Raw genomic sequence first — 23,724 nt, 5'->3', positions numbered from 1 at the left:
ACTAGGAAACTTGAGCTCAAATCCCAGATCATCTCCAGACTAAATGATGCAATGAACGCAAATCTTAATTCACAGAACTTTATTTTCCTTTAGCGACCAATTTGAGTGCACTGGGATGTAACTCAATTCAGAATGCGAGTTATAAAAAACATCTCTTGTGTTTTTTTTATTATATTTTAAAAGGTTTCTGAGTTTGCTGCATGATAGAAATGCCACATCTTGTCCTTCGGTTATTATGGACATATCTGCTTGCATGCCCACCTGTAGTGTATTCCGCGAAAATACATTTTACTTTGGAAATAACACTCCAATCATGCATGTCAACACAAAGGAACGCTAAAAAAAGTATATTTAGAAGAGGGGGGTTGTATTTTCCAATGTATATCCGCTGGACGAGGAAAGGATAACAGCAAGACAGGGCAAACGTGTTGAGATCTGTTGTATCCAACCGGAAGTAGGCAAACTACAAAGATATGATTGTTGAGCGTAAGGTAATACAATTGTGTGAATTAGTACGTAATATATATTTGGACGGAGATCCAGGATGCTTAAGTGAGAGGGGGTCAGAGGAGACGTACTCTGCCAGCCGATGTTACTATACAAGAAGGCCACAAGGGCGGTACAGACGACACTTAGCGCATATTGGAGAAACTTCTCAGTCCTGCCAAGCGTCACGCAACAGGTGTGACGCTCACGCATTTCAGTGCGGTGATCCGCATCACCGCACTGAAATGCATTGTCACGCATTTTGCCACCTGCTGCCAGGCGAGCCATCAGCGGCGCCTGTCACTGTGCCGAGGCTCTCTATGCTGCTCCGAGAGAGGTGCGCCTGCTTCCGTCGTTGCCCTCTCAGACCGATACTGCAGCCAATCACGGACGGTGTCACCAGGGGGCCGGGATTAAATCCGGATGTGCGGCGGTTGAGTGCAGTCACGTCTGGGAGAAACAGGAACTAAAGCGGCGGGGGAATCTGAGAGTACAGGCTGCCTGCTCACGAGACAGCCTCTCTCATGCCATCGATGGCTGGCCCGTTTTTTACAAAATGTCGCATTTGCCCGCACTGCTGGGTTATTATTCTCAGCTTCAGGTCAGGTACCGAGTTAGATTGCTGTAAAATACAGCCACTACAGCAGCAGACATTGGCTTTCAGGACTGTTAACAATCTATTGAAAGAGTGAAAGCTTAGAAAATATTGTATGCTCGCTGCGGCTTGAATTTTACAGTTTTCATGTGCCTAATAAGAAATGGTTCCATTATGTGGAGCGCTGTGAAGTCTCTTTGGGATGGATTCGGCGCCCAAGCAAGTATCAGCCAATCCTTTCTCAAGAAACCATCTGCGTTTATGTTTTTCTCATACTGTGTTTACTGTTGCACACATAATTTGAAGGAGTTTAACAATTATTTAGTGAGCGTTCCTCTTAGAAAAAGAGGTTGGGCTGGCCGCTGATAAAGTATAACAGGGCAGCAATATTGTTCTGTTTCGTAAAGCCTTATGCAGTTTTCTTTCAATTCGCACATTTTCAGTCCTCGCAATAATCAGTAACAGTGCAAACATATTACACGGACTTAGCACAGACAGCGAAAATGGCGAATTAGATGGTATTACCCGTTCTCCAGCCGTTTGTAAGACTATCACGGCATCGATCAGATGGACAATAAATTGTAAAGTCCAGTCTGTGCTTTTACTTAAAAAAAAGGAATGGTACTTCAATGAACACAAAGCTAAATACTTTGCATAGAAACCACAAAAATATGCACAATATGAATTTGGTAAAATAGTATATCAAGCAGTAATCCCAATCACAGGGGTAATAGCAATTTAAAAACCTTCCTGTATGGGGCCTCGCATATAGGGGCAGTATTTTGCTATTTTGACTCGAATTAATACTGCCTGGGTAAAAGATTTACATTGGTAGGACTAGTTTAACAAGAGTTTCTCGTTGCTCAAATGGGTGTACTTTCTGATATTTAAATGTTTCTTTTGTCTTCATTGCTTGATTTTGCACGCAAGAAAGTGTCACTCATTGTCATTGAAATGTCACTCATAATTACACTGAAAATATCAAAATGTCACACATAGCAATCTGAAACCTTGGCAGCTATGACTTCTCAGGTAAAAGTAGTTCACCAAAGGCAATACGGGCAGTACACACATCAATGCCTGGCCTTGATCAAACCTGCGCCGCCTGAGCCCGTTAAGGCCCAACCAAATTAACCCCCCGGCTCACCGATGCTCTTCCAAACGTGCTCTCTCCCTTCTTTATTTGCCAACCGTCGTCGGTGGAGGCAGAGACGGGCCCGAATCTGGAGCACGTTGTCGCTCGTGCTCACGCTCGCGCTCTGCTTCTCCTGAAACGGACACGGTATAAGCCGGAAACAGATCACCACAACGCACCTACGGGAAGCTAGAGAGAAGTGACAAGCACCGGTGAGGTAGGGGAAAATACGGGAATGAAGGGGCACGCGGGTCAGGGGGAGGGGCCGAGGCAGTGGCGTAGCTAGGGGGGGGGGGGCGGTCCGCCCCAGGCGGCACTATTTTTGAGGCGGCCGGGGCACTGGAGGCCCTTTGCGGCCGCGGCGGCCTTTATAATTTATTTGGGAATGAACACTGTGTTCCCCAAAAAATTATAAAGGCGGCCGCGTTCATTCCCAAATAAATTATAAAGGGCGCCGCGGCCGCAACGGGCCTCCAGTACCGCGGCCGCCCGCGGCCCAGTCAGTATAGCCGCGCTGCGGACTCGAGTGGCATGCGTGTACGCATGCAGTGCCACCAGTGCTTTTCTTATTTCATTTTCCGGATTTACAAATCTCCGCATATTGCTGAGCGGATGCACGTGTTTCCTAGGATGGCACAGAAGATGCCGGAGAAAGGATGGTATCCGGCCTCTCAAAGGGCGATTTAAGCAGAGCGCCCAAGCTTAGAAACATAAACTTGTATTCATTTGTATTTTTCTGAGTTTGAAACAGAAAATGCACGGTCAGTCCTGCGATTTCGAATGCGTAACTAGTAGTTAATACTTTATTGTGAAAACGACATAACTGTTTTATTCAAAATTGCTAAATTACTAATGTCAACACTTTTGTCCCTGCAGAAAACGCACATAAAAACATTTCAAATACATCAAGAAAGACTGTTTTTATAATAATTGTACGCAGAGTTTGCGCACCGAACATACTGATTTTATTAGAAAAATACATTCCAGCATCAGGCTTTGTGTTTCTAACTTTAATCAGACAGCAGCCAAGCTAAAAGAATACAGATAGTTTTTCCTGTTCCTTCCAAGCAAAACAACTAGCGAAAAAAAAAGAAACTTGTGCTATCAGAGATTTCAACGGTCAGATTCTGAAGTACCCAAACGGGACTTAGTTTTGACAATTTAATTGAAAGCACTGCTGACTGCAGTGCAGGCGGTGCTGTCAATACAATTTTCAAAAAGTAAGTCCCGCGTTTGTGTGTGTCCACGGACCTCGCCTCCTCCTTGCCCGTTGTTGCCCTCCCCCACTCCACTGTGTATCATGATGATGATTCCAATCCCGTGGCACGGCTCTCGCGGTCAGCCTGACGTGCGTCATTGCGGCGGACGTCACATCCTGCAACTGGAGCGCGGTGAGTTTGTTAAGAGAGCTTAAAAAAAGGCGGCTGGTTAGTTTATCATGGCTGGAGGAAGGAGGCCTGCCTATAATCATGGCCGGAGAGAGCGCAGCATATTACCGTGGCCGGAGCGCTACAAATCACTGTGGCCAGAGCGCTGCTACAAATATTCACGGCCGGAGCGCTAAGTATTAATCATGGCATCCAGCTGTAATGCTCGCAGCGCTGCCTGCTTTACCTCGTATCGGCCTTAGCCAGTGCCCTAGCCGCCGTGTGCTATCAGCTGCTGTTTATTTTACCCCCACCCAGCAGTCGAGGGAGACGAAGACGATGGCTACGCCCGGGACTCACGGGAGTCAGGACAGTACAGCGGCCACTGCTTTCACTGGAGGCAAATCTGGGGGCCAACTTGAATTGCCGAGGCCCGCGGTGACTCAGGCCTGAGCCTGCCTTTCAGCCTGCTGTAGACCAGAGACAGTGGCCTAGACGGCTTTCACTGGAGGTGGGTCTGGGGGCTGTAATGAACAACAATAAGTCCATTCTTTGTAATTTAAATGATGTATTTATTTTAGTTGTATTCAAGATGAAGAGAGCCCCACCAGGAGCGGTCTGCGTCCTGCTCAGCCCATTCAGCAACTGATGACATCCAACCCACATTCTAACATTCCACATTCTCTCACGTCATACATCCTGGCTGAGCAGTACACTACATCTTCTCCCTTCTTTACAATGAGAAGGGAGAACTTGGTACAATAAATTACAAGTAAAATTTCAGAATTAAACATCTTGAAGGGATGGAATGATGATTACATTTTAAAGGTGAAGAGTTTCAAAACATGAAAGTGAATGAATGAAAATGAATTAAGAAATAAACCAACCCTTCTTCCCCCTTATAGAGAGAAAACAGATGTGAAAGAGATGCAAGTGTTGCATGGTGAATGAAGTAGTGAAGTAAAGAAAAGTAAGAAGAAAGATGAGATTTGTGCAACAATGGTGACACAAACACATGGATAAAGAATAATAGATATGGTAATAACCACCAGAGCACACTGGTTGGCCAGACCAGTGTGGAGGTGGTAAGAAAATGAAAAGGGAATGCAGGAGAAAATGGAAAGAAAAGATGTAGGAAGGTGTGTGAAGTGCACCTAGGTGGATTCTTGAAAAAGTGAATCCACAAAACAGTTATAATCATAAACATAAAACGATGTAAGGTGACATATAAACTGTAATAAATCCCATGTAAAGGGAGTGTGAAATGGGTACTGTGAGAAAACACAACTTTAAGGTTGTGTTTGGTAGGTAAGCACTGAAACGTGACGTGCAAGGTGTGCATGAATGGCACACGGCAAAATATATTGCCTGAAACTGAATGTGGTGTATTTATTTATTTATTTATTTATTTTTTGTAATTTAAATGATGTATTTATTTTAGTTGTATTCAAGATAAAGAGAGCCCCACCAGGAGCGGTCTGCGTCCTGCTCAGCCCATTCAGCAACTGATGACATCCAACCCACATTCTAACATTCCACATTCTCTCACGTCATACATCCTGGCTGAGCAGTACACTACAGGGGCCAACTTGATTATTGCCATGGTGGCTCAGGCCTGAGCCTGCCTTTCAGCCTGCTGTAGACCTGAGTCTAACTGCAATTATAGAGCGTGCAAGGCCAGAATTGGTTTAAGAAGTTATAGGAGCCCGTATCCAATCTGCTGCTTCTGAAGATATCCAGGGGACTCTTGCGCAGGCATTTGACATGCATACGTGGATGATGGTAAAATCATTTTTTCTTACATTGATATTGTGACGTGGATAGTGAGATGGTCTAACATCGAGCTTTGCGAGGGAAAGGTTGGTGTTTTTGCTGAATATAGGTCCCATGTACAGTGACCGTTTCTTAAATTAGTTTAAAGGAAGATCTGTATTATATTTTATTTGCTCTTCTGCTTTTGCATTCATAATCCTGAAGCACTGTAACACTGACAATTGTAACCTGCATTAGAGTCGTTTAGCAATATAATTTGAAAGGTAATTCTTCCTCAAGAAACGATTTAAAACAGTACACATTTTACTTTATCGCCCAGCATCAGTCCACAGACCTGCAAGTCCGTGAACTTACTGTCTCTCGAGTGCTGCTCTCCTTGATTCTTTCTCTCTCTCTCTCTCTCTCTCATTGTCGTTATGAATGACAGCTCTTACCTGTTTATGTGCTATAGTACATATATGATATGTTTCCCTCGTCTTCATTGCTTGATTTTGCTCATGAGAAAGTGTCACTCATAGCCGTTGAAAAGTCACTCATAATTCCACTGAAATTATGAAAATGTCACACATGCGTGGCTCGTCCCTGAACTACACAGTGTGTGACCTGAGCCCAGACAGCATGACACTCTTGTTGTCTCTCTGTGTGTGACCGCAGAGAACTTCAGTGTATCACAGAAGGGCAGGCAGCTGATGCATAAATTTATGAAGCAGTTTTAATAACAATCCGTGACATCATTAGTGCGCTCTCACACTCTCATTTACTTATATTTCCAGCAAGGTGAAGGGTGCGCCAGCCCGGACATTTCGGTTTTTCGGCCACCTACAGCCATGGCAGTGTATTGGCCGCAACAAATCTTCCCGCGGCAAACACGGCGCTTGGGCTGCATGATCGAGGTAACTATTAGCGGAAATACTACGTGTCTCTCTGACCTCTTTCAAGTGCTCGCCGTCCTTTTTCCCCAGCACCCCTCACCCCCAGGGGCGGCAATCTGAGGGATAGCCCGCGGCGCCACAAGCTCTAGTTACACCTGCCAACATTTTAGGATAGGAAATAGGAAGATTTGTACAAAGAAATAGGGACATTTATTTTCCCTATTGATTTCTATTGAATCAGTAGCAATTTCAGGTGGGAGACAGCTGAAATAAAGTCCTTTTTGGGTTCAAAAGCGGGCGTCTTCCTCTTAAATAGGGACTATTGGCATGTATGGAAGGTGTATTACGTTTATGCTTTATAAAGTCTAGTTAGCTAGGACATTTAGTAGCGGGCAGGGCAAGAAGGGAAGTGGAACTCGATTCTGTTTGAATTGTCTCTACCGAATCAAAAGTTTGCATCTCCTTCTAGTAAAACTAAATAGCAATTTTGTGGTGTATTTAAATTGTTTTCTAACGAACAGGGGCGAGATACAGTTTTATTAGTGCTAGGGGTTTTCTCCAGTGCCTCTTCATTTCCTCAATTTCATTAGTCCCCTTTCCTCCGTCAGTTTACCTCTGTCACTGTCTTCATGTAACCTATGCCTTTCATTACCTCCTTAATCCTACTCTGTTCCAGTCCTTAATTGAATGAGTTGAACATACTCCCCCAGTCCAGTACTTGAAATGGAAATCTAGAAGTGCTGTTACTCACTGTCCCAGCGAGTATCTATTGGATGCTGAGAACTGAGATACTCCCTCATTAAAAGTACTTTAGCTGTATTTAGACACGCAGGGACTCTCCCTTTCAAATTAAAGAAGTACAGGTACTGAGTACCTGGGCATTTGAAGTGCTTCCCAGAACGGCACCTGAGTAGTTTTTAAACAAATAAACTCTGCACTCATTTAATTACTCATATAGCCTCCCCTTCCCCTTTCCCCTCCTGGACTCCAGCCTATTATCTGTCGTCAAAAGAAACTGCATCTCTTCTAGTTTGTTTGTCCGCTTCACCAAAATCTTATTTCACCTTTGAGTCTGGCGGTGCAGGTCCTATCCTCTTGTAACAATCCTGCTGGGTTGTGGGGTGTCACGTCAGTGGAATTCCTTCTGGGGCTTTGCCATTAGCTAATTTATCGATTTCGATACTCCCAAACAAGAGGCACTGTAGCAGTACTCACTGAAGATTGATGTGTTTTATTTTCGTCCCTGGATTAGGATACGTAAGGCTCCATGTCTTCTAGCTGGGGGTGGTCTACTTCTCATGGGCACAATGTTTGCAGAAGCCGCTCTTTGCGTCTTTCCGGCTTTTATTAAAAGAGACAGGAGAGTGGCTCTCTGCCTCAAGGTCAGACTAGAGCCAAAAAGCAACCTGGGCACGAAAATAAAAGTGACCCTCATTTATGAGCTCGATAGTGAAAAGAGGCAGCACACATTTGTAATTCAAGCAACTCTAGACTTTTTTTAAAATTTAGATGTGCAAACTGGGTGGTCTTTGAAGGATGGGGTATAGGTTTCTCTTCACATCACTGGCAAACATAACACTCTGCATAAAATACAGCACCTAGCATATGACTATTAACTCATCTTTATTAATCCTCAGCTCTTATACTGATGTGAAGCTACTCTCCACATGCCCTCTTCTCTCTACTTTCCCCGATGTAGAGAGAGGGAAAACCATTGCTTCCTGTCTCCTCCCTGGAAATTCCTGGAATCTCACTTCCCCGGACCAGCTAGATCGCCGATCTTCTTAGATAACAATGTCCTTTCCTAAAGGAGATGACATCCCCCCCCTTACACAAAAATTCAGTCAATCTCTTCAGCGCATCCTTTGGGCACTCTAGTTGGTTTCTTCGCTCTGCGAATGTTGAAAGTGGATCTGCAGATGTTTAGAGTGATATCTGTTGCAGGGTGTATTCGTTGGTGAGGTGAGCATTCTTAGGGCTGCTCAATTGGTTTGTTCGCTCTGTGGATGTTGAGAGTGGTTTCTGTTGCGAACTGTGCTTGTTGGTGGGGTGAGTTTTTTTCCTCACCCCCGCTTGACGAGAGCAGGGGTCGGCTCTTGGACCGGTTTACTTGGCTTTTTTGCCTCACTCACTCCCAGTCGCCTGTGGAAATGTTGAAGTCTTTGACCATCCATGCATCTGCATGTTCCTTTTTCATCCCCTTTCCTTGAGAATGACATGTCTCTGCCAACACGTGCTGGCCTTTCTTATGAAGTGATGAGCCAACATTTACCCAACATTTCTGGGTCATTTCTCATATGTTTTTTCTTATTCTGCACGTTCCTTGAGCCAGCCAGCCTGCCCCGTCACAGGTGAAGGTATAATGTGTATGTCTTGATGTGAATATAGCTGAAATAACAGGTTGTGTTGTGGGGTAAGAGATTGTTCTGAGTCATCGGCATGTGATGTGTTGCTCTGAAGATTTCCTTTGAGGAAGTTCTTTTGGGTGAGGTCTGACTGGTGAATCTCTTGAGCTGATGACTGTGATGAACTGCTCCTTGAGTCTGAGACATCTTTAGGATGTTTCTTTGGGTTAATCTTTGAAGTTTCTTATGTGCTCTCTAGCACGGGGAGCATCATTTGATAGCTGAGTGTTTTTTTTCTTCTTTTGTTTGGCCCCAGTGCGTTTTGTCTCACCTCCTCTTGTGAAGTTAACTGTCGGCTCTCAGTTTTCTCCTTATTGACATAAGTGTGTTGAGTGTGTTTGTATACCGGTTTCCAGAGTCTGGGGGAATTTCTCATTCATCTGTGGTTTGTCTCTTCTTCTCGCCTGTTGGGCATGCTGTCATCTGTGCCACATGTGTGATTTATCCCACTGCTTGATGCTTCTTCGGAAAAGTCTAAGAAGTTCAATGAGGGGTTGGTGTCTCGGGTGTGTTTGTATACCGGTTTCCAAAGTTCCGGTGAATAGCCCAATCTTCTGTAGTTTGTTTCTTCTTCTTGTTTGTTAGGCATGATGTCATCTGTGCCATTTATGTGATCTGTCCCACTGCTTGATGTTTCTGCGGAATAGTCTGGGAAGTCTGATTATTGGCTCCTTGAAGTTATTTCTGCTTGGCTGTCAAAATCAATGATTGTCCAGTTCTTTTGTTTGCCTTTCTCCTCTGCCGAGTGTATTGTATCCGATAATTTTGTATCTCATAGTCTACTGTGATATCTTGTCGCTGGTCTGTCTTTGCCCTCACTCTTTCCATCTCTTACTGTCTCTTGAGCTTTGCTCACAACATGAGAAACATCTAATTTCTCTTATCCTCCTTTCTTGCATTGAGGTGCAGTTCTCTTGCTTTGGCCTGCTTTCCCGCTTCAGCCTTCCTGATGATTTCCTTTAGTGAGAGCTGATTTTGGAGGATCTTGCATTTCATGTCTGGTGTTGAACAGCCCTGAATTACCCTGAGTCGAATTGTGTTCTCATTTTTGAATGCATTGAGACATTTCAGTATTGTACCTGACTTTGTAACCCTGAAATTAAATTTGTTCATGATTTACCTGGTTCCTGGCATGTTGAGTGGAGGATTAGCTGCTCTTGATCCACATCTTTCTTTGTGTTGAAATGGGCACATAGTGTCTCTTTGAGTTCTTTATATGTCTCTGCATACTTTGTTGAAAAGGTCTTCGTTAGGCTTTGGCCTTCATGCCCCACAAGCTGAATTAATTGTTGCAGACGTTGTTTGTCTCCTCGCTTACCAGCTGCTGCAAGAAATTCATTCACTGACTCCAGCCGCCGGTTTAATTTGGGACCCAAACTCTGGGTGCTGGTCTGTGTCACTAGGGATGCAGGGGGTTAGCTTTTTGAGTTCCCTTTCCCACCGTCATGATGTTGGAATATGCTAGTATGATGATGCCACAGGACTGCTCACTATGGTGTTTGTCATGTGTGAACTTTGTTATGTATTATTTGTTGGCTGTCTTAGGTAGAAATCTTATTGATAGTTGTTTTTTGTGTTTCAGTGGTGTGTTTATTTCTGACACAGCCTCGCTGTGTTACTTATCCCACTGGTGTTGCTTTTCTTTCGATTCTGGGAGAGCTCACTCAACAGTGACTGCTGTATTCTTTCAGGCAGCTTCACACTTTCCATGTAGAGTTGTTCCGACTTTGATGCCTCCCTGCTATATATATTACCTCCAGAACTCAACCTTGCTTGGAGTCTTACCTTAGTATAGCTGTCTCAGTAGGCTTTGATGAGTTATTTCTAGATTGTTTAATTCCAATCTGGTTGCCTCCTTGATTGTAGTGGGCTTTTCTTCGGGTGCCTGACTTCAAGATGGCCACCCTATAAATTTCACTGGGCTGTCCCTCAACTTGCCTGACTTCTAAATGGCCGCTGCTCACCTAGCACATGCACGATTCCTGCTTTTCTTTAAAGCTGGGTGGTAGCTGCAGGTAATTTGTGCTTCCTTAGCACTGGTACTTTCTTGTGTTACTTGCCTCCTTTATCTGCAGGCATAATCTTCGATCCACCCCTCGTCGACAGGTGTCCTGGTCTGGATTTGTTTCCCTACACAGCACTGGCAAGCATAACACTCTGCTTAAAAGATAGCATCTGGCATATGGCTATTACCTCATCTTTATTATTTCCACAGCTCTTATACAAGCCCTACTGATGTGAAGCCACTCTCCACAAGTCCTCTTCTCTCTGCTTCCCTCGATGTAGTGAGACAGAAAACCAGTGCTTCCTGTCTCCTCCGAGGAAGTTCCTGGCATCTAACTTCTGTACGGGCAGCTAGACTGCTGAACTACTTATATAACAATGTCCTTGGCTAGAGCACATGATGCTGGCATTGCTAAATTGCCCCATAGGTTAGTCCAACCCTGCTCTGTCTCTCAGCTGGGCAGACTGCATCTCAAAGAAGTGTGGCCTAGCTGCTATGAAGTGCCTCATCTTTCCTTGTTAGCTCCTATTGAAGTGACAGGAGCAGGGCTCCCAGCTTTTGTGTCAGGGGAAGGCTTTTGACACTAGGCTTGGGTAAGTATAGTAAGGTAGTTGGGCCCTTTTCATATTTAAGCCAGATACCAGCTGTTTTCTTTCCTTGGATGTCAAGTTGGGTGTTTCCAGCCACGAGTCCTCCTATTTCCAAAGGTATGAAAACTGGCCTGAAACAACAGGTAGAAAAATAGCTGGTTCACAAGGTAGAAGATGCCCTGATATTTTGCAATGTAGGGCTTTTTGCAGGTATAGCAGGTCCTAAGGTTAGTTATGCCTGATTACATGACGGAATCTGTTTACCCTTTTTTTGGTCCTCGTATATGTTCCTAATGATACAGGCACTATAGTAATCACAAATGGTTTTTATACCTCTATATTTAAGGTGGGCAAGTTTCAGTTGCCTCATCTCAATATTTGGAGACAAGATTGAGCACAAAAAAGTATTCTTCTAAAAAGCGCCATATAGAAAAAAGGAACGTTCTTCCAGAAAGCTTCACCGACGGATCTTCAGGCGTTGATTTCGATGTAATTATGGCAGGTACAGGATCTTGTGAGCTTTCTTTCTGAGATCTTTAAAAAAGTCACGCACGGTTCCATGAGAAGAGCATTTTCCAAAATATATCCATGCTTCTTCATCAGTTTCTTCGGCTTCTGTTGCATCATGACCATGCCCTGAGAATCAGGAAGACTGTCTTGATTTTGAGCCTAAACCTATTCCTATTGTTAAAATTGTTCAACTATCAGAGTTGTCTACAGTCACCTATGTGTCATGATCCATGTGGAGCAGTGTGAGTGGGTGGGTGTAGTGAGGTGCTGGTCCTACAGCCTACTATATGCAATACTGCTCGTCTGGGGTGAGTCGTTCTGGGTATCAGTATGCCTGGAGTTTGTTGGTTTTATTGTTTAAAAGTTCAGAGATCTCCCACACTTGCTTGTAAACAGCAATTCCTATTTTGATATTACATGCTTGACCAGTCTACTATGCAATACAGAATCAGCATTCACACTAGTGATCAACAGAACAACACACGCCTAACCGCAATGTGCTTTGATTCTTTCTTCCCCATTGAGGAATATGGGACTGCTGAAGCATAGCTGAATTAGGAACATAAACTACATATGTTAACTGATCTATGTATTAAGTTATTGTACCACTTTATCAACAATCTAAGTCACTTGTACGACTCTATTGTGGTTAACCCTTGTAATGGGGCACTGTAACACCCATAAGTCAGTTCCACAATCATATATATGCTGTATCTAAGTATTCTCTTTTTCTTTGCCTGTGAAAATCAATAAACAGATCAAACAAAAATAATAAGAGTTGTCTACAGTCATCAAGTGTTTGATGGAAACATTCAGATGAGCTTTGAAGATCTTCCCAGTACAAGTTTCTGCTATGTTTCAACAGTTACAGGTTCATCCACCTCCCAGTGTTCCAGTAAATTTGGAGATCCATGACCTTCTAAGGAAATCGAAGGATCCTAAAAAGGCTGACCTATTCAGGTTTTTGGCACAGCTTTATTCTTTGTCCATAGTTGAATACAACCTTCCCGCAACAGTCAAGCTAGATCCCATGTTATTCAATCGGGTTCAGAGATCATGTGTGATTTGAGAGGTTAGAAGGTGGACAATGCCCTTAAAAGAAGCTACGCTGGTTTTAACCTGACTACCAAACCAGAGATTTATTCAATCTGCTGCCCCATCACTGGTTAAATATTTTAAGGCTATTGCTGCTACTGCTCAGACTGGAAAGAACTGGTCTAACTTAACAGCAGATATCGAGTGGCAGGCACATTTTTTGTCAGATGTGACTAGTGATATTCTGAAATCTTCTGCTTTTTCTTCTGCTTACAGTATCTCATTGTAATGTCAAACATAATGAAGAGACTGGAAGACTGGATGAGTACAAAAGGCTGGTTTATTATACCTGCAGTTTAAGAGTTCTCAACTTTTTCGGAAACCAACTGGAAGATCTCCTGTGATGAGCTTTTGAAAATCAGAAACATTTCAAGGCTGAAAATCTCAACCAAACCTATCAAATCTTTTCAACGTTCCTTTTAAAGTACTCTCGAAACTTCCTGTAGCCCAGTTATTAAAAGAAAATACCAGCCCTCAACCTTTCAAAGCCACGGAAATTAATGATCCCAATCCTACTCTTCTAAACGCAGGCAGCAGCCATGTCTGTGTCACTGCCAGCCTCAATGCTCCATTGGAAGGTCCTCTCTCTATAATATATTAAATCTATGTATAATCCATTTGAGATGCATGGGTGTTAAAGGTGTTCACCGAGGCTCTAATATGGACTTTTTGAAGACCCCACCAAATTCTAAAATTAAGTTAATAGGTTGGCCCAGGGATCCATTCCACCGGCATTCTCTGACACAAGGGGTTTCTGAACATGTTGAGAAACGAGTCATTGTCATAGCTCCCTTTTATTAAAGGTAAAGGAGTTTATTTTTCAACTTTCTTGATGTTGAAGCTTTGAGGGGACTTCAGATTAATCATCAAACTCAAAGGGCTGAATCAGTTCATAAGGAAGACTCATTTCAAAATGGAGACCATACAGCTAATCATTACACCAATATTTCCAGGAGAATGGATGGCCGCCATAGAGCTTCAGAGCACATATAACCACATGCCGGTTTCTCTGGGCTGTCTGCTTCAGCAGTTCTTAAGGTTTTATGTGCAAAGTTTCCATTGACAGTTGCAGGTTCTTACTTTCGTACTAACATCAGATTCAACAATATTCACCAAGGTACTAGGTCCCTAGAAAGCCCTCTATAATTCAGAAATCATGCTACACCCCTACCTAGATGACTGACTAATCCACTCTCCAACTGCAGCCGGGTGTTGCAGGACACAATCATGGTCTGTCAATGTCTGCGTCAGTATGGGCTTATCATCACTGTCCACCCCAAGTCCTGGAATTCATCAGGCTGTGTTCCAGAGCTCAACAGGATTTGTTTTTCTCCCCAATCTGAGAGCAGCAAAGTTGAGGTGTTGACTATCAAATCTTCTAGCCCAGTTCAGTGCTGTAGCCTAGGAATGACTGTGTGTGATGGGAGACATGGCAAGTACTATATTGGAAGAATGTAGCTCAGGAAACCTTTCTCTAGCTGGGATCTGACCAGTTTGCCATTTTCTCTCCTTTTTGTAGGCCTCTTGTGTATTTGTTATGTATTTGTGGTTCCCTGAGCCTGCTTGATATGAGTCTACTAATCACATACCTTCTCCAGTATGGCTTCCATCATATCAGAACTACAACATGACAATTGCAGTATTTCCTTCAGAAACTGACAGTCTTCAATAGGGGCTATATCCTGCAAACTTTGATAAAGGAGTCTCTTTGACCCTTCCTGCTCCTTTGATTATCACTACTGATGCCAGAAAGATAGGCTGGGGAGTAACTTTGGGATCCTTTTCATTTCAGGGACAGTGGCCTCTCCAATTGAATATAGTTTACCCCAATGCTGAAAGAGCTTCTTTGGGTTTGCCTGATGAGTTGAGGTCTGGCAGCCTTAATTTGAACACACAACACAGTAGCAAAATCAGATGTAAACAAGCAGCCTGGCGCTGTTTCTGTAGCTCAATTAGATGTCCAGATCTGTTTCTAGGTGAAATCATATCCTTTAACCTTATCAGTCTCTCATTTTCAGAAGATTTTCAATGTGAGAGGATCTTTCCTTCCTTCTATGATTTCAACTTCACTATTCCTGTTTTTCGGGAGATTTGCAGGAGTTTTTGGACCCCTAGATTGGATCTCTTTGACAGCTCTCAAAATGGTCTGCTGCCATGTTTCTTCTCTCAGACTCCAGAGTTGAGTGTTTGGGGAATGGATCCATTGAACGTTCCTTGGCCTCCTCCTCTTCTGTACCTTTTTACCAGTCCTTCTGATTTCCTGATTGTTGGCCCTTCTCTGGAGAGAAATGGCAGACATGAATCTAATTGATCCATTCTGGTCCCAGATGGGATGGTTTCCCTGCAAAGACAAATGGCTCAGTCCCAAGAGTAGTTTTTCCATCTAGATCCATGTTGGTTTCCGAGTTCTTTTCCATCTCATTTGGTCTATTGTCATCTCCAGCTCCATTCCTGAAAGCTGAAAAGAGAGGCCTCCAACATTTAGGTCTTCATTCCATTCTGGCGGTATCTGTTCAGGAATCTTGCCATCATTCCACTCGAAGATCATATGACCTCCATTGGAAATCTGTTTACTTCTGATGTTCAGATAAATCTATAAATTCCTGTATTTCTGAGCCATAATGAGCTCTTTAACTTCTTCAGGATGGATTTCTCCTGGCTTTGTCCATTTTCATATTTAAATATTCTCTTGGCAGCAACAAAGGTGCTGAGATCCCCTTGGGGCAGGGAGTCTTTCTAATATGGATCTCCTAGGCCCTAGGAATTAGCTTCTGAAAAGTTTTTCTCTTTAGCACCCTTCATTCAGGCCACCTGTCCGCTCCGGGCATTTACCCTTGGTTCCCAGCACTTTCCACTTTCTCTTTTTGACCTTCAAACGGAAATTTCCCTACATTTTCTGACCTAAAAAGTTTTCTTGCTAATGGCTATTACCATAGCACAAAGGTTGGGTGTATCTTCATCTTTTTCCTGACAGTTTTGTTTTTCATTTGGGTTGGGGTTTTTGTCTCAAAGTATATTCCTCTTTTTTTCTTTTCTTCCTAATTCCTCCTTGGCTGAGGAAGATGCATGGCATCTTCTGGATGTCACCCAAGCAGTGAAGATATGTGTCTCTCATTCAGCTGTAATTAAAGTATGTTGTAGTCTCTTTGTACAATTTATTCCCTTTAAACAAGGTTGTAAGCTCTCCGGTTCCTCCATTATTCGTTGGATTAAAACTGTTATCTCTCAGTTTTTTTAATGTCTAGGAACATCTTTGCAAGACTCAGTTCAGGGGTGTTCTACACGCAGACTATTGGCATCTTAGGCAAAGGCCGGAGGTTTCTCTATTCATGACAATTGTCTTGTATTAACCTGGGCAGTGCCTTCACCTTTTGTAATACACTACAATCTGGATTTAATGAATCATAAACCTTTGAACTATAGGACTAAAGTTCTTAAAGCTGTTCTGTAAAATAATTTTTCCTTTAATGCTATTCATCCTTTTTTGATTAAATCTAGATGTACTTGCATTATATTGAAGCATTACTTTTGAAATTAGTTTTTTTTTTATTTGATGTTGCAATATTATTGCTTGGGTATTGCTTCATTCATATATGGGCTGGGGTGAGATAGGTTGTTGGAAGTAATGTACTGATTACTTACTGGTACATCTTCATTACTCCTATTATCCTTCTTTGCCTCTCTACTTACATCAACCTTCCAACCCGTCATGGTGACCTTGATTCCTCTTTGATTTGGAATGACAGGAATTGACTGTCTTCTTCTCCATTTAACACCAGGTTAAATGGGAGTCTGTGAGTAGAAAGGGGAGGCTATGAGAAGAATTACATGTCTATTGATCCAGAACACCCTCCGCGAGTTTCCCTAAATAAATTCTCACCCTTAGATCTGGAATCACTTAAATCCCTTGCAATCCAAGTAAAATCAGGTTCCCCCCTCGACCCAGTGGCCCCTCAGAAGATGATCATGGCTAGCCAAGTCATTTTCCCCACCTTCATGGACCTACTTAATAGCTCCATGCAAACAGGAGTGGTTCCTCCCTACTGGAAACAAGCAATGGTGAGAGCACTGCTTAAAAAGCCCAACCTCAACCCTACGGACCCTAACAACTACCGTCCAATATCCCTGTTGCCTTGGGCAAGTAAAATTCTGGAGAAACACATTAATCTCCTCCTCACCAACTTTCTTGAAGAGAACTCCCTACTGGATTCTACCCAAACAGGATTCCGTCCAAAACACGGCACAGAAACTGCCCTTCTGGCCGTGACGGAGGAATCCAGGAGGATCTTGGATCAGGGAGGGTCAGTGGTAGTGATCCTCCTTGATCTAAGCGCCGCGTTTGATACGGTGTGCCACAAAACCCTGATGTCTCGTCTAGCTGATCTAGGGGTCTCAGGAAACGCTCTTGACTGGTTGGGTTCCTTTTTGAGCGGAAGGACCTTCCAGGTCTTTGATGGCGACTCCTGCTCCACTAGCAGACCCCTAAACTGCGGGGTACCCCAAGGCTCCTCCCTAAGCCCCACGCTGTTCAATGTGTACATGAGACCACTGGCTGAGGCCGTCCGACAACACGGTATCAAGATCATCTCGTACGCGGACGACACTCAGCTGGTGGTCTCCCTGGCACAGAAGAACAGCAAGCTCCCCCAGTCCAACCTAGCAGCTTGTCTGGAGGACGTCAGGAGATGGATGACAGCATCCTCATTAAAACTTAATGGCGATAAGACCGAGATAATGCTCCTTGGCCCCCCCACTCTCACTCCCCTGGACCAGCTATGGCCCCCCAGTCTGGGTCCTCCTCCATCCCCGAAGGAGCACATTAAAAGCCTGGGAGTATGGCTGGACAAAACCCTCACCTTTAACACTCAGGCAACCAAAACAGCAGCAACCTGCTTCGGGATTATCCGAATGTTGAGAAAAATCCTGCCTATTCTGCCCATGGAAGCTAGACAGGTCGTTATTCAGGGCCTCATCCAATCTCGGCTCGACTTCAACAACGCCCTCTACTTAGGAGCCCCTGACTACGTGCTGCAGAAACTTCAGCGCACACAAAATTGTGCAGCTCGCACGCTACTCCAAATCCCACGCAGAGAATCCGCTAAACCAGGGATTAGGTCACTCCATTGGCTCCCGGTTAGGGACAGAATAAAATTTAAGACCCTGTGCATATCGCACCAAGCCTTCCATAGAGCTAGTCCTGAGATTAACCACCCACTTCTCACTCCCTACTGTCCCGGCAAATCACTTCGCTCAGAGAACTCATTTCTTGCTGCAGTTCCCAGAGTCAAAAGAGCCAGAGCAGGAGGCAGGTCCTTCACGCTCAACGCGGCTAAGCTATGGAACTCCCTTCCCTTCTCACTTAGGTCCATCCCTACCCTTTCATCCTTCCGCAAAGAGTTAAAAACATACCTTTTCAGAAATTAGTTCCCCTCCTGATTTCTCGTCTCCTCCCTCAGAGCTCTGTTACTTTTACTTAGCGCTTGGACGCCCTCGGGCAGCAGCTGCGCTTTACAAAACCCCTTCACTTCATTTCACATGTGCCTGGAGTTTATTCGTTTTATAGAAGCATACTCATATGGTGCCTGGGACAGGTGTGTTCATCACATTCAAGTAAGTACTGGGACGAGGAATGTTAATTGGAGTAATGAAGATTACTGGTAAGTAATAGGCAAACTTTGTTTCGCTCTGTTACTCAAAACAAAAGAATTCTGAAACCACCACACATATTGAAAGTGAAAAATGCTACTCATAGTGCCTTCAATTGCACTCATAATTCTCAAAATAATGCAGAAATATTTAAATTGTTCTAACACTGTTGTCTTACTCTTTGTGTGAGTTGAGAAACAGATAAATATTCCTTCATGGTCAATGACAACTGTTGTAGAATTTTATTTGTCTAGTTTCACATAAATTGCAGAGCTCTGCACTCCAGAGGTTGCTGCATAAATCAATCACAATAATGACTTTGACTTTTATGAAAATTAGCAAACCGCATTATAACAAACCCCCCCCAACTTCCCCCACGCCCCATATTGCGCCCATGTCACATCAGTCCATCCACTTTGTAGCTGCTCACCGGGAATCACAGCCCCTCCGGGTCGTCCCGCCCCCACCACCATTGACACATAAAAACAGCAAAGAGATCAGTCCGGCAGGCTTGCCTCCACCTCCTGTGGCGGGTCCAAGTCCAGGCCCCGGTAATCCGCGCACCTCTTCCATATCTTGTAATGTTTACGTGGGCACCCCCTGGCAAGGAAAACAGGTTGTTTGAGCCCCATACAGAAATCTAGCCCATTTTTCCATGTGCCAACCGATGTGGGACGGGGCACCTTCCAGGCCCTGGCAATATCTCTTTTTGCTACTGTGAGGCCTAATAACAGAAGGTGCCGTTTGTAGAGATTGCCTCCCACTCCTTCCATCACATGCAACAGAGCCAAGCGCGGCGTGCAGGGAAGCTCCCAAGCCAACACCTCCAAAAGACAGGCGTGTATCCCCCTCCAGAATCTATGCAAGGAGAGGCAACTCCAAACTGTATGTAGGAGCGTGCCCTCCTCCCATTGACAATGGAGGCACTCGGGAGATGCGATCATTCCCACCCTCCACAGGCGCTCTCTGGTGAAATACACTCTGTGCAGGTATTTAAATTGCACCAGCCGCAGGCGCGTCGCTATTGCAGCCCCTCTCGGGCTCGCTAGGGCCTCATCCCAGTCCTCCTCCTCCAATTCACCCACATCCGCCTCCCTAAGCCTCTGCAGATTAGAGGAACAGTGTATGACTAACGTTTGGTATATGCGGGAGATCTTGCGGTCCGGTAGGGCGCCCATAAAGAGCTTCGCTTCTATGGGGCTAAATTCGGGGAGGGACTCCAGGCCCTCCAAGCTGGGGGTGAGGGCATGCCTGAACTGCAGGTACCGGTAAAACTGGGACTGCGGCATCCCATACGCGTCCTGTAGGTCTTGAAATGATTTGAGTGTCAGATCCGTCATAACATCCCCCAGGACCGAGATGCCTATCGCATCCCATTCCTGAAAGCCCCGCAGCCCTGCCAACTGAGAAAGGCACCCGTTGCCCCATAAAGGGGTCTCACGAGTCAAGACGTTCCACCACCCCATCCTACGTAGCGCCTGTCTCCAGATAAAGAATACCACCCGCTTGACTGGCAGCAAGGACCTTCGAAGAGGTGCGGAGTGTAATAATGTATGCAGGGAATAACTTCCCATAATCTGCCGCTCAGCTGCATAAGCTGGGTCCCCCCTGTCCCCATACCACCATTCATTAAGGACCAGCAGATGTGAGGCCTGATAGTAAGATAGAACATCTGATGAAGCTAGATCCCCGGAGTAGGTAGACAGGAAACAAGTGCGTAGGGCCACCCTCACTTTGCCCCCCTCCCACAGAAACTGAGTGCACTTGCCGGAATCATCAGGGTGGGATTTGATATGGATGGTTCTGCAGCTGATAGAGGAGGCGGGGAAGCGCCACCATCTTGAAGATTGCCGACCTACCATATATGGACAGGGCATTCGGGACCACAATTTAAGATCTTCTCGGGTACCGTCCCACACCGGGAGCAGATTGCGTTCCCAGGCCACTGCCAATCTCTGCCAACTTTTAGAAAAAGAGAAGAGCAGGGTTTAGAAAAAGATAATGGAACCTAATTTACCAGTTGAATTACATATAACTTCAAGATTTTCTAAGATTTTCCATATTTGCCTTAGAAAATCAACATGTTACTTGTAAATTGGCATATATGGTAATCCTTTGTCATGAATTCAGTCCTGTTTTGCCCCCTGCCTAACTCTTCCCATTCCCCTTTACAAAGAAGAGTTGTAGCCATCATAACCCTAGCTGTATCTTTGGATCGGATAACTTATTCCTTCTAGGCTCCAGACGGTATCGCCTGCTGTTCCTGCATTCCCCCTTTGACAGTTCAACAGTCAAAAGTAAGCAAGCTTGCTCTCATGGACCTGAATCAACACTGTACCCCCGAACTGCGTCACTCTGACGGACCTTTGTCATCCCCACACTGTTGCGGCTGCTCCTCATTTGGTTCTAATGCAGACTGGCCTAGGGCCGGTCCTACTTTGTTTTTGATGACTATTGTTGTCTTGTTCTTGGGGTTGTTTTTTTTGGGGGGAAAGGGTGGGTTCTCTCCCCAGTGAGTTTTTTTTCTGTTACACACACCACAGCCTTGTGCTACTGACCACTCTCCTCCTTGGAGCTCCTCCTGGCATCTTGCTCCCACAGTGCTGCCTGTGCTTCCACAGTAGCTTACTTAGTCCCCTCCTTCCCAACTGGATCTTAAAGTAGTCAGTTTTAACGCCCGAGGGCTTACTAATCCCATTAAGTAGAAGGCGATTCTTACTCTGCTTGAGAACTCTGGGGGCGAGATTTGTCTTATCCAAAAAAAACATCGGCTCCATACTGATACGCACCTTATGCGCCATGGTCACTTCCCATATCAGTTCTGGTCCTCTGGGAACAGTAAACAGGGAGGGGTGGCTAACCTGATGTCCAAGCATTTCAAAGGTTCAGTGGTGGGAACTATTGCATAGATCAAGGAGCGCCTATTAGCATTGCGCTTCCGCTTGGGTGCCTTTTCCTGGACTGTTGCTTCCATTTATTCCCCTAATGACCGTCCAGAGAGGTTCTTGTTAGATGCCTGTGCTGACGTACTGCACACCCCAGATCCTATAGTGGTGGTAGGGGGTGACCTCAACTTAGTGATGGACGCAGGAATGGATTGCTCTGGCTCACGGACTGGGGCCACTGGCGCGTTGTCTGGGAAGGGAAGAGACTGGCTGCACGAGGTAGAGATTAAGGATGTCTGGCACTGCTTCCACCCTGACGAGCGGGATTTTTCTTACTATTCAGCCGCACATAAGATATATGCCCGTCTTGATCATTTCCTCATCACTCCAGCTGCTTGCGCCTACGTCACAGATTCTACTATAGAAGCCCGGACCCTACCTGACCACGCACATATTACTCTGACCCTGTGCCTCCCCCCACGTGATCGTCCCTCACCTCTCGACACTAGGCAATGTTTGACCGACTATATAGCTACCAACGATGAGGGCTCCACGCCACTCTCCTCGGTATGGGAAGAGCTTAAATTGGTCGCAAGAGGTGCTATAATTGCCAAGGCGTCCTACAAGAATAAGGTCAGGCGGACCAAGCGTGCAGAGCTCGAAGCTGCTGTTAGAGAATTGGAAGCCATTCACAAACAAACTGGTGCTCCCCAAATCTGGCGGCGGCTGGAAAAAGAGCGCCCCCAGCTCCGGCGTCTTGATGTCGACAGGGCTGAGCATGCGGTGGTCCGCTTGAAACACAAACATATTGTTGGCTATAATAAGGGCGGCTGGTTGTTGGCTCACTGCCAGCGCAACCAGCAAGAAGCGCACTCTGTTAAAATGCTTAGGGGTGAGGGTGGTCAGCCAATAACAGACGATGCTGGAATAGTGTCGGCCTTCCGATCGTTCTACCAAACCCTCTACGCTGCTGATTGATTCCTCCATGTTGCCTGACCATAGGGAATATCTGAACAGCGCAGCGGTGACTCCTCTGGCAGAAGGTGAAGCTGAAGCCCTAGAAGCTCCTATTCGCATTGATGACGTGATTTCTGCTATCGCCCGACTGAAACTCCTGAAGGCCCCCAGGCCGGACGGCTTCAGCGCGCTCTTCTACAAAACCTATTACACTGAACTCGCCCCATTGCGCACCCGTCTGTTTAATTCCATCACTGATACTGGGTTGGTCACAGCCTCCATGCTACAGGCCTCTATCTCGGTCATCCCCAAACCGGGGAAGGACTCAGAACTTTGCAGTTCTTACAGGCCGATCTCTGCAAAGCTTTTAGCTCACAGGCTGAAATCCCGGATGCTGGGTTTGGTCGACTCGGACCAATCCGGTTTCAGTACCGGACAGCAATCTGGAGACAATACCAAGTGTATCTGTCATCTAGTTGATAAAGTACAGTGGTCCAAGGAGGAAGCCCTACTACTAGCGGTTGACGCGGAAAAGGCTTTCGACCGCGTGCATTGGCTGTATCTATTCACTACTCTCGAACATTTTGGGGTGGGGCCTTGTTTCGACAATGGATAGCAAGCATCTATAGCGCCCCGCAGGCGGCTGTTCGGGACCTCCCTACAGGCTATTGTGGACGACCTGCAGAATTTCAGTCAGATTTCCGGCTTTAAAATCAATATGCAGAAATCTCAGGTACTTAATCTCACCTGGGCCAGCCAACGGTAGATGCTCTTTGGAATCGCTTTGCCTTTGACTGGGTGGCTGATGGCATTGCATACCTTCGATTGGTCCTCCACAAAGCCTTGCGAAAACACGGCAGAGGTGAACTATTCTACCCTAATATCACAGATTTGCGCAGACGTGACCCACTGGCGGCGCCTACCCCTGACATGGTTTGGGAGGTTGTCCTCGGTTAAAATTAATGTACTGCCACAAGCCCTGTACCTGTTCAAGCATTACCACTAGAGCCCCCGACATATGCATTGTGCCAAATTCAGACGGCGATCTAGAACTTCGTCTGGGGGCCCAATTTCGCCAGATTGCAGAAAACTCAGCTTCACCGACCCAAGAAGGAGGGATGTCTCGCCTTCCCTAACATCACCCGATACATCTAAGCTTCACTATTACGTTACGTTAATAGTCCCATGACAGTGAAATACTGGGTCTTCATGGACCAGACAGTAGCGGGCCACCATATCTGGCGGGACACCTGGCTCCCACAGTCGGCACTCGTCTGGGGACTTTATTCCTCGCCGGTCACACGCCCCACAAAGCTCGCATGGGATAGGGTTTCTCAGAGGGCCAACTTAACTACTTTTCCCTCACACCTGACCCCGCTTTTCTCAAACCCTGCCTTCCCACC

General features: G+C 45.4%; 2 protein-coding genes across 4 annotated transcripts in view; one reads left to right on the top strand and one right to left on the bottom strand.

Annotated features, from left to right (window-relative positions):
• RBM46 (RNA binding motif protein 46) overlaps window positions 1-2,384 on the bottom strand; it is a 703,675-nt gene extending 701,291 nt beyond the window's left edge. The window contains exon 1 of one of the 2 annotated variants that reach the window (XM_078676964.1): window positions 2,229-2,384. The gene's annotated coding sequence lies outside the window, so the exon portion shown is untranslated. The remainder of the gene's footprint in view (window positions 1-2,228) is intronic. The other variant, XM_078676965.1, reaches the window with a different exon arrangement.
• Window positions 2,370-23,724, top strand: part of LOC144819003 (lecithin retinol acyltransferase-like) — a 1,051,137-nt gene continuing 1,029,782 nt past the window's right edge. For both annotated transcript variants that reach the window (XR_013607191.1, XR_013607193.1), the window contains exon 1: window positions 2,370-2,433. The gene's annotated coding sequence lies outside the window, so the exon portion shown is untranslated. The remainder of the gene's footprint in view (window positions 2,434-23,724) is intronic.

This window comes from Lissotriton helveticus, chromosome 2_1, assembly GCF_964261635.1.
Source record: "Lissotriton helveticus chromosome 2_1, aLisHel1.1, whole genome shotgun sequence".
Lineage (NCBI taxonomy): Eukaryota > Metazoa > Chordata > Amphibia > Caudata > Salamandridae > Lissotriton > Lissotriton helveticus.
This window is presented reverse-complemented; position numbering and strand designations above follow the sequence as displayed.